Here is an 11509-nt window from a genome sequence, read left to right as displayed (position 1 = left end):
CATTGATGCCCAACAAGGCCATCTTCTGCTACATAAGCAGCTGGAGCCATGGATCCCTCCATGTGTACTTTTTGGTTGGTGGTTTAGTCCCTGAGAGCTCTGGGAGTCTGGTTGGTTGATATTGTTCTTCCTGTGGGGTTGCAAACCCCTTCAGCTCCTTCAGTTCTTTCTCCAACTCCTCTGTTTCAGACCCCCTGCTCAGTCCAATGGTTGGCTGTGAGCATCACCTCTGTATTTGTCAGGCTCTGGCAGAGCCTCTCAGGAGAAAACTAAATCAGGCTCCTGTCAGCAAGCACTTCTTGGCATCCACAATAGTGTTTGGGTTTGTTGTCTGTGTATGAGATGGATCCCAAGGTAGGTTTTCTAATTTTACATTTGAAACAGTTTGAAACTGGTAAAAGTTTGTCAAAGGTAATAATGCATGAAATACTCACTGTATTCTTTCGATTCATCAATTGTTAATGCTTTGGTATATTTGCTTTATCGTTTCATCTTTATCTTCAAATACTACTGTGCCTGTTACCAAACTCTTCCTGTGAATATTTAAATAATCACAATGCAATTACAAAGTTCATTATATTTCACCTTGAAATATACCTTTATATATAACTCACAACTCTCTGTTACAGCCATCACAGCATGGTCCTTTCAGGGTATCTTTTCACCCAATGTGCCAGGGACCCTCTTCATAATCATGTATTGATCTAAGCTGTCAAGTCTCTTCTTTCTTCTTTAACCTGAAATGATTCACCCAACTCTAAATGACATTTGTGAAGAGTCCATGCCAATTTATTTTTATAACATACTCTTTAGTTTTTAGTTTTCTTCTTTCTTCCTTAACTTCAAAGTCAACTGATGATATCTGCCTACACTAACATTTATTATAATGGATGGAAATTGGCGATTGTTAATTGCACATTTTCACTAAACCAGTCATGTATCTACCCCCAAAACATTAACAGTTTTGCATTGAAATAATAAATTTTGACATGGAAATCAGTGTGAGTGTACCGCTGGATGATCTGGGGACCTGGAAAGAAGGAGATTCCCAGGAGTCTAGCTGAGACCCCTAGGAACTGGAAACATGGAGACTGAAGTGACCACCTCCTGTAGCCAGATGGATCTTCCCATGGAAAGAGAAGGACTCTTAGATAAGAGTCAACGTTTGACCCAAAATTTTTCCTGCTTAGAATATGTGTAGGGATAAAGATAGATCAGAGACTGAGGCAATGGCTAACCAAGAATTGGCCTACTTAAGACTTACTCCATGGGAGAGAGCTAACTCCTGACACTATTAAAGATAGTCTGCTATGTTTTCAGACATGAGCCTAGCAAATTCTCTCCTGAGACATACCACACAGCAGCTGATGGAAGCAGATATAGAGACCCATAGACAAAAATCAGGAGCAGCTGGGTGAATCTTGTGAAAAGAGTGGTGAGTAAGATTGAAGGAGCCAGAGTGGTCAAGCACAATCAATACATGAAGACCTACAGAGTCAAATAACTTGGGCCCATGGAGGCTACCAGAGATTGAACCACCAACCAGAGAGCATGCAGGGGCTGGACCTAGAGCCCCATATACTTGTAGCAGATATGCAGCTTGGTCTTCAAGTGTGCCTCCTAACAAGTGAAGTGGGGGCTGTCTCTGATTCTGTTCCCTGACTCTTTTTGGTTCTATTTTCCCTAGCTGGACTGTCTCGTCTGGCCCCAGTGCGAGAGGATATACTTAGTCCTGCTGTGACTTGGTGTGCCAGGACTGGTTGGTACCCATGAAGGAAAATGGGAAGGTATAATGTGGGAGTAGTTCCCGAGGATGAAATTGAGGAGAGGGGGACTGCAATTAGAATGGGATGTAAATGAATTAAGTAATTAATGAATGAGAAACGCCACCAAAAGTAAATTTAAAGAAATATAATCCATAGCTTAGAATAGTCAGCATTCTTTTATATACTTAAAAATGCCAAGTTATTTGCATACCATATATTGGAAGGTAAAAAAGCATAAATCTTTTTTCTCTGTGCAACCTTGAGTTTCAAAACGAAAACATCAGTAAACCAGTTGATATACATCAAAGGTGCCAGTTAATAAACTTGAGAAGCTACCATCTCAGATTCTTTGGTAGTGTACCATAAAATCACTGTACATCTTCCAAATTTATTACTCTGTTTTACAAAATTGTTTTGTTTATATTTTATCATAGAATCTCCATGAGACTCTTAGATAAAAGTCAATGTATTCATTCATGGAAAATGTTCATCAGAATTTCTCTGGGATTATATAAAATTTGTAAGTAATTTTTAATAAAATATACTCCTAAATACTTAGTAAGTCTACCAGTTACTCATAACATCTGTCTTCAGTTATTTATTTCTTTAATTTAGTTGTGTGGAATGGTGTCAAGAGCCATCTAGGAAATGCTAAAAACAAACAAGTGACATTTTTGAGATGACATACCATTTTGCCTGGCTGCTATTAATAACTCTAAAATTACAAGGTTTTTAGAGAGTTCATCTCAGAATTGATTCTTATTATTACATCTTTCTGTTAGTATTAATAGTATTATGATGCCTGGGCACTAGTCCACACTATTAGATCAACCAACATGTACTCTCTTGTAGCAATGCTATGTAGACAAATTGATGATTTCACAATTCCTAATGATTCTATATAATTCCTGAATTTATACAAGTAAGTTTTGAGCCCTTTATAATATAAGACTGCAATTAGAATTCTGTAAACCTTCATGTGTCATAAGTTAATTGCACTAAGATAGAAACTAAGCTTGAAACATTTTTACAATCTGGGAAACATTTCTTCTAGGTGAGTTATGAAGCCATTATCTGATAACTAAAGGTCATAAACTGGGAATTAACAATTTATTGTAGGTTCAAAGACAAAAAAACAAAATATTTACTGGATTTATCTATACGAAACTTCAAAACTAATGAGACACTAGGCAGATGATTTTCCTTTTGACAACCTGTGCTAACTTAAAACACAAGAATTTTTAACTCTTAATAAACCTGTGGCGCTAGTGGGAAATAATGATTGTTTAATTAGATAACTGGTCTTAATGAAAAAGCATGTAAACATCTCTGTTGTAACTTCTTGTTCAATTTATGATTTGAATTTATATTTAATTTGTTGTGAACTTTTGAAAAAAGATGCCTGGCATACCATGTGATCATGTATCCTGATAAAATACAAGAACTAGGAATGATGGGGATAAGAGAACAGAGCAGAGGAGCAGAGCACTACAGAGCTGAGCAAAGCAGAGAGCGGTAGAGCAGAAAGAGCAGAGAGCAAGCAGGCTTCTTCTTACCTTGAGACAGTCTTTCTTAATAGCGGGTTTCTTCTTATTGACAAAGACAGGGCTTTTTCATACTCAATTGCTGGAAACCAGCCCCATCTGGAATGGTTTGAAGTAGGACAGAATTGGATGTAGTTTTTAAAGACACATGGTCTCAGAGGTAGTTTTAAGACTGACAGTCTTTGGCCTTCTAGCTCTCTAACTATACTGAATGCTTGCTGATAACTTCTTTTAAGAAAAAGGCTTAACAAATTTTTGCTTATTCTGTTTAAAAACCATTGGCTTGGGCCATTGACACCTGTTGTTCAAATAAATTTCAGATACTAAAATTAATATGCAACATCAAACCATTCAAACAGGTAAGATAGTACTTGGGGTACAGAAGATTCTACAGAGGTAAAGGTGCTAAAATAAACAAATCTACTATTTCTGTCTTACATAAACCATATATTCCTTTTAATGGATTTGTACCCAACTGTGTATTAAAGTAAATAAAAACTTATAATATCTTCACAGTGTTTTTTACTCATATTGTCTGTCATCTTCTTAAAGCTACATTCCACATTGTTCTAGTGTTATGTGTAGGGGGTAGTTCTGATGCTAAGGTCCTATTCTTCAAGTGGTTCTTGATCAATCAATCAATAAACACACCAGGGGCCAATTGCTGGGCAGAATGAAACAGCCATGACTTTCAGGACCCCGCTGGAGGCTAAGAGACACAAGAATTGAAAGGGATATTTCACCATGCTTCAGAGGGAGAAAAGGTAAGCAGGCATATGAGATCTTGGGCAGAAAGGCCATGGGCTCCTTTGCCAGGTGGGAGAATAGAAATGCAACTAAGCAGAGGACAGTTTTGGGTTTCTGAGAAAGGAGTAGGTAACTGAGCAACTAAAGTTGAGTGGAGATTTAGGGTACTGAGGTAAGAGTATTGGGAAGGGCACACTAGCCATGTGAGATTAGAAGGACCCAGCGAATGAGCCAATAAGGCAGGCTGAAAAAAATAAGCTAGTGTGTGTGTGTGTGTGTGTGTGTGTGTGTGTATGTGTGTGTGTGTGTGTCTTTTATCTGTGGATCTGAGAGAACTTGGGTGGGGCTGGTAGCTACCTGGAGCTTTAAACTAGGGTAGGAAAAACTATACACTATAGTTATGAGATATTCTAAAGAAACAGTAGGTCTTACAATTTAAAATGATTGTGAGGGAGCTGGACTAGAGTGGTTAAGAGTGCTCAGTGATTAAGAACATGTACTGCTCTTGGGGAGGACCTGAGTTTAATTGCCAGTATTCATGTGATGCATCACAGAGACACCCATATGTATCTCCAGTTTTAAGGGGCTGACAGTTCTAGCCTCTGTGGGCACCTGCATTCATGCATAACCCCCTCTCCCCACCAAAGACAAACAGACTTGAAAATCAGTCTTTGAAAAGTAATTGGAAAGTCCTGGAACTTTCCTCCTTAAGAGGTCAGAGTATATGTATGCTTATCACAGGCTTTATAGTGGTCCAATGGTAAAATAACTCCTGAGTTTTACTTGGTCAAGCATTTTAGACTTTAACTATTCATTATATTGTATACAATGGTTTGCTGTTATATAATTTATTTGATACTAGCAGTGTATAATGTGCTGTAATGTGAGCACACCAGGTGAAATGAATATGACATTTGATCATATCAGCTGAATGTCAAATACCCAGAAATAACCATATGCAAATTATAATTACTCCTATGCATAAGGGGTGGAATTTTACTCTGTTATATTTGTTGGTAGCTGAGATCAGAAAGATAAATTTCATTTACCTGATGAAGAATATAGAGAGTCCTAAGAGCCTTGGAAATTAGAAAGTTATTTGAAGCAGTTTGTGAAAATATTATTATTCTTGAAGGATAAAAGTGGTTTGTACATATTTACCTGAAACTAATTTTGTTGGTGTAGTAATTATGCAAATGAAGCCAGGTCATATAGGTGGTGCTATGAAGTATGCAATGGAGAGAACACATTGATGAAATAATGATTGCATTGCACTTGGCATAATCCAAACATACATATCCATATGTTAGAACACTTAGCATAAGCCAAAAGGGGGAGGGAAAACTAGGCCTACTTCGTCCTTAGTCTTTATGGTACACGTATTCAAATTATCACCTTTTTGAACTAACTTTTAGAGTAGGTTTATTAGTCAGCCTTTCATCACTGATATGAAATGCCAAGCAGAGACTATTTATTAAAAAAAAAACACCGAGATTTTGTAACACACAGTGCTGAGTTGTAACACACAGTGCTGAGACTCTAAAATCTGTACAGTATAAGACAGGCTCTTTGGTAAGCTCCAGTGCTAGGCTGCCTTCCCCCACTCCCCATTCCACAGCAATGTCAGGAGCAAAACAACAAGAGCAACAACAATAAAACGTACTAATTCCAAGAGAATGGGAATGAATACAATTACTCATTTAACAGTACATCGAAGGGCCTCAAGGAACCCCAGGAAAAACACTTTCTGTTCTCATTCTCCAGTGACTAAGACCTCTAGGCCTCCCTTGAAGGTGCCACTACCTCCTGATTACACTGTGCTGCGTACCAAGAGTCTTCCACATGAACCTTTAGGGTACACTATGAAGTCATATCACGACTGTAACAGTAGTGGAACCACAGCTTAGTGCTGAAAATTAGAAATATATATGCTGTACTTCAATGTCATAAGATTTGGCTTAATTTTTAGTGATGTTATATTAATACTTATGAAATAGCATTCAGTGTTTTATTTATATTTCATAATGTTTACTTTTAAAAACAATTAAATAATTTAGCAGATGTTTAATTCACTATGTACTTACAAATATTTGCAGACTAAATTAGAAGCTTGAGACCACAGGGTTTTTAAACACCTAAGGGAGGAAATATATGAGTTTTAAGTTAGAATCTAAGAATATACACATAGTACATTCTTGGTACTGGTTTAAACATTAAGACTATATGTCACCGGTGACCAAAGGCCTGAGCAAAAATCTTGTGCAGCAACTCAGACTTATTTTTAATTTCTATGTATTATTTTCTCTTTCTTGAGAAATTGTATACCAATTTCTTTTTTCTTTTTCTTTTTTGGTTATATATATATATATAATTTATTTATTTTTTCAAATTGTAGTTTATACTCATTCACACAGGGGTTATAAACACAAAAAGACAGGATGTAAGGAACGGGATGACACTGGAGTGTGGGTGTTCAGGGGGAATACAGGTATCTTTCAGAACAGGATATCAGCTGGGAGAGGGTTCAGGGGATAGGTCACTATGACTCTGCCTATGATTCACTTGTCCTTATCTAAGTTGGTATTATCTGCCAAGGCTACCTATTTACAAGGTCTATGACTACTCAGGCTGGTAAATTGTCACAAAAACTGCCTGTTTACAATAGCTTATAGCCATCTGTTTCAGTGTTTATACACGGAGACCCACGACGTGGTGTTAGTATACATGTATGACAGGCCTATTGCCGATTTTAGGCCTATGGCTGATTATAGGCCTTCAGTGTGCAAGCAAGGATGCCCCTGACATCTCCTCCCTTCTCTAAGTATAGACAGGCTATGGCGAATCTAATCTTGCAAAGGTGGGGATAGAGGCCTGACCTCCAGTAATTGAAGGGGACCTTGTAATGGCTCTGGTCCCCCTGTTGTTGTCCAGTGAGGCATAAGGACCATACCCATCCCTATGTCTTTTTCCTGGAGAGGGGATGCTTTTGACACCAACCCCTATGCAGTCAGGCTTGTCCCTCAGGGAACCCAGAGAGATATTTTTAACTTTTATTGATATTCCCTTGCAGTGCTTAGCCTCCCAGCCTAAACAAAAATTCAGGTCACCTGTCAGAGGGGGTTCTGGGTGGCCCCTCTCTTCTTGGTCTAGGGGCAGAAGTCCCCTCTTTTAGGTTGGGTGGAGATGGGTTTTGGGAACACCCTGGATAAAGTAACAACCTCATCTCGTGGTCCTCCATAGCTAACTTATGATAATGTATCTGAATAGGTTTTGCTACCAAATTATTTATCCGTTGTTTCACAGAGTTAGTCCGCCTATTTGAGACCCAGGAACCAGAAGAAATAAGCAAAAAGAACCAAGATAATGGTCCCAAGATGAAAGAGGTAGGGTTGACCACCCTGGAGAGGTTGTAAACCAATTCTTGCACCAGCATTCATCTTTCTCTCTCTCTCTCTGACTTTTCTCAGGGCCGTCTCTGACTCTTTTCATGCTCTCTTTAACCATCCCTGTCTTGTCTATGTAAAGGCAATTTCTTCTTTAAGGGTTGTACACAGCCTTTTCTATTATAATAGAGTAAATCAAGTCCAATAAGGATCTTTGCGATTTTTGGAGGTCTCCTCAGACAGCGAAACGAGGGATTTCTTCAGATTACTGATGTCAATCTCTAGCTATTTGATGTTCTTGTCAGTGGCCCTTCAAAGGTCTGAGTAGTATAAGTTTGGAGGCCAGCATCTGGATTAGAACTTCTAACAGCAGACATCATGGGTAATTCATTTTTACCTGGAAAGGAAAAAGAAGGGAATTTCAGGGAGATTTCTCTTTCCTCGATGTAAATTGTTATTCATTTTATTTATGGTTGGGCCTGGCTTTGTGGGGGTATCTATTTATTTCTATCTATTTATTTCATTAATATTTTTGGTAGCCAATTAGCTGTGCCTTCTGTGGTATCAAACAGGCATATCAATCCTCAGCCCCATAAGGGAACTGGGTCTGGGCCATTTCCTTTAAAGGTAAGAGGGCCCTTCCCCATATCTGTGGCATAGTTTTTATTGGTCTTGGTGGTGCCAGAGGCAGTCAGCAGCAGATTTGTCATGAGCTTTCAGTTTTAGAGAGTTAAAAGTGAACAAGGCATGATGGAGAGTATTTCAGGAGGACTCCTTCTGGGGGAAGTGTACTGTTCCCCCTCTTTTGTTTTTAAAGACAATTTTTCAGGGTTCTTGTCAAATCAGGACTGAAGCACCAACAGTGGCTCCTCCACACTAAGAAAGTCAAGTGGACATTATTTAAACTTTTTTGTTTGTTTGTTTGTTTTTCAAGACAGGGTTTCTCTGTGTAGCCCTGGCTGTCCTGGAACTCACTCTGTAGACCAGGCTGGCCTGAAAGTCAGAAATTCGCCTGCCTCTGCCTCCCAAGAGCTGGGATTGAAGGCGTGTGCCATCACAACCCAGCCAGCAGACATTATTTAAAGAAATATAAATCTATATTAATAATCTCTTTTATCAAAGGACTGTTATAGCACAGCCGACAACTAATCAGACTATATAATATATCGATTAATAATAGCTTCTTCTACTTTTTGTGAGATTACTTCTCTTTTGTCAATTAATTGTTGAGAGAAATTAGGATTTACATGTCTCTTGAGAATATTAAACATAGACTTAAATTCTTTTGTGAAGAGCTTAAAATAAGATCTTAGCCAGTTAGCACCTCCTAGAAACTTTTGAAAATAATATGAACTAAGTAACTCTCTCTCTTTTATTTCAGACCCTTTATCTGTTTTTTTATTGGATATTTTATGTATTTACCTTTCTATGTTATCTCCTCTACCATTCTCCCCCAAAATATCTTATCCCATGCCCGCTCCTCCTATTTTCATGAGGGTGTGCTCTAAACAACCTCCCAGTCCCATCTCCCTGCTCTCGAATTCCCCAACACTAGGGAATCCAAACTTTTGGGGACCATGGCCCTCTACTTCCACTGATGTCTGACAAGGCCACCCTCAGTTACCTATATAGGTGGAGACATGAGTCCCTCCCTTTGTGCTCTCAGGCTGGAGGTTTAGACTTTGGGAACTCTGGTTGAAACTTTTGATACTCCTTCTAGAAAGGACCAAAGCACCCACACTTTGGTCTTCTTTCTTCTTCTTGAGTTTCATGTGGTCTATGTGTTGTGTCTTAGGTATTGTGAGCTTTTGGGCTAATATCCACTTATCAGTGAGTGCATACCATGTGTGTTCTTTTGAGATTGGGTCACCTCACTCAGGATGATATTTTCCAGCTCCATCCATTTGCCTAAGAATTTCATTAACTCATTGTTTTTAATAGCTGAGTAGTACTCCATTGTATAAATGTACCACATTTTTTGCATCCATTCTTCTGTCGAAGGACATCTGGGTTCTTTCCAACTTCTGGCTATTATAAATAAGGCTGCTATGAACATAGTGGAGCATGTGTCTCTGTTGCATGTTGAAACATCTTTTGGGTATATGCCCAGGAGTGGTATAGCTGGGTCCCTAGGTAACGCTATGTTCAATTTTCTGAGATACCGCCAGACTGCCTTCCATAGTGGTTGTACCAGTTTACAATCCCACCAACAGTGGAGGAGTGTTCCTCTTTCTCCACATCCTCGCCAACATGTACTGTCACCTGTGTTTTTGATCTTAGCCATTCTGACTGGTGTGAGGTGGAATCTCAGTGTTGTTTTCATTTGCATTTCCCTGATGACTAGGGATGCTGAACACTTCTTTAGGTGCTTCTCAACCATTCGAGCTTCCTCAGTTGAGAATTCTTTGTTCAGGTCTGTGCTCCATTTTATAATAGGGTTCTTTGATTGTCTAGAGTCTAATTTCTTCAGTTCTTTGTGTACCTTGGATATTAGCCCCTTATCAGTTGTAGGGTTGGTGAATATCTTTTCCCAATCTGTTGGTTGCCGCTTTGTCCTATTGACTGTGTCCTTTGCTTTACAGAAGCTTTGCAGTTTTATGAGGTCCCATTGTCAATTCTTGGTCTTAGAGCACAAGCCATTGGTGTTTTGTTCAGGAACTTTTCTCCTGTGCCTATGTGTTCAAGGCTTTTTCCCAATTTCTCTTCTATTAGTTTCAATGTAGCTGGTTTTAGGTGTAGGTCCTTGATCCACTTGGAATTGAGTTTTGCACAAGGAGATAAGCATGGATCAATTTGGATTCTTCTACATGCTGACCACCAGTTGGACCAGCACCATTTGTTGAAAATGCTGTCTTTTTCCCACTTGATGGTTTTAGCTCCTTTGTCAAAGATCAAGTGACCATAGGTATGGGGGTTCATTTCTGAGTCTTCCATTATATTCCATTGATCCTCCTGTCTGTCTCTGTTCCAATACCATGCAGTTTTTGTCACTATTCCTTTGTAGTACAGTTTGAAATCAGGGATGGTGATTCCTCCAGAAGTTCATTTATTGCTGAGAGTAATTTTTGCTATCCTGGGATTTTTGTTATTCCAAATGAATTTTAAGATTGCTCTTTCTATCTCTGTGAAGAATTGAGTGGGAATTTTGATGGGGGTTGCATTAAATCTGTAGATTGCTTTTGCCAAGATAGCCAGTTTTACTATATTAATCCTCCCAATCCATAAGCATGGGAGATCTTTCCATCTTCTGAGGTCTGTTTTGATTTCTTTCTTCAGGGGCTTGAAGTTCTTGTCATACAGGTCTTTTACTTGCTTGGCTAGATTCATACCAAGGTATTTTATATTATCTGTGACTATTGTGAAGGGTGTCATTCCCATAATTTCTTTCTCAGCCAGTTTATCTTTTAGCTAATAATTTTATTATAAATTTCTTATATTTGCCTTTTCACATATATTTTAAAATATATGAATTACAAAAACAAAAATAAACTTTAAATATAAAGTTCTAAAAGTATGAATTTTTAAGTATAAGATAGATGTGCACAGTATAAATAAGAATAAGAACAATGTTTTGGGGAATAAAAGAAAAAATAGTCTATGTGAAAAAAACCAAAACACCAAATCAACAACAACAACAAAAAATCTTTGTATTGATAGCACCAAAAATTGCAAGTTCACTTCATGACCAAAATAGAAGAAATTTTGTTGTTCGAATGAGTGGTTTGGTTTTTCATTTCATGAATAGATATTACATTAAGAAATGACATTTTTCTAATTTCAGGTATGATAAGCTACTATATTATATTCTGGAGTAAAAAGAACACACAATAAAACCAATGACTACATCATCCTTGAAAAGCTTCATTTCTCCACTTGGAAGTAGACGTTCTGAGAGAAGTTCATTTGTCATGACTCATTCACCTAAAATCTAGTATCTGTCAAATAAATAAGTTTTTAACTATGGCACAACACTTGCTACAATGAGCCAATGGGAACCCTGATGGCACCATCTGTTGGCTCAACACAGTTTCTGAGTGGATGTTCAAATCTATCACTTTTCTGAAAATTC

This window comes from Grammomys surdaster, unplaced genomic scaffold (assembly GCF_004785775.1).
Source record: "Grammomys surdaster isolate TR1022 unplaced genomic scaffold, NIH_TR_1.0 98, whole genome shotgun sequence".
Taxonomy (NCBI): Eukaryota; Metazoa; Chordata; class Mammalia; order Rodentia; family Muridae; genus Grammomys; species Grammomys surdaster.
This window is presented reverse-complemented; position numbering follows the sequence as displayed.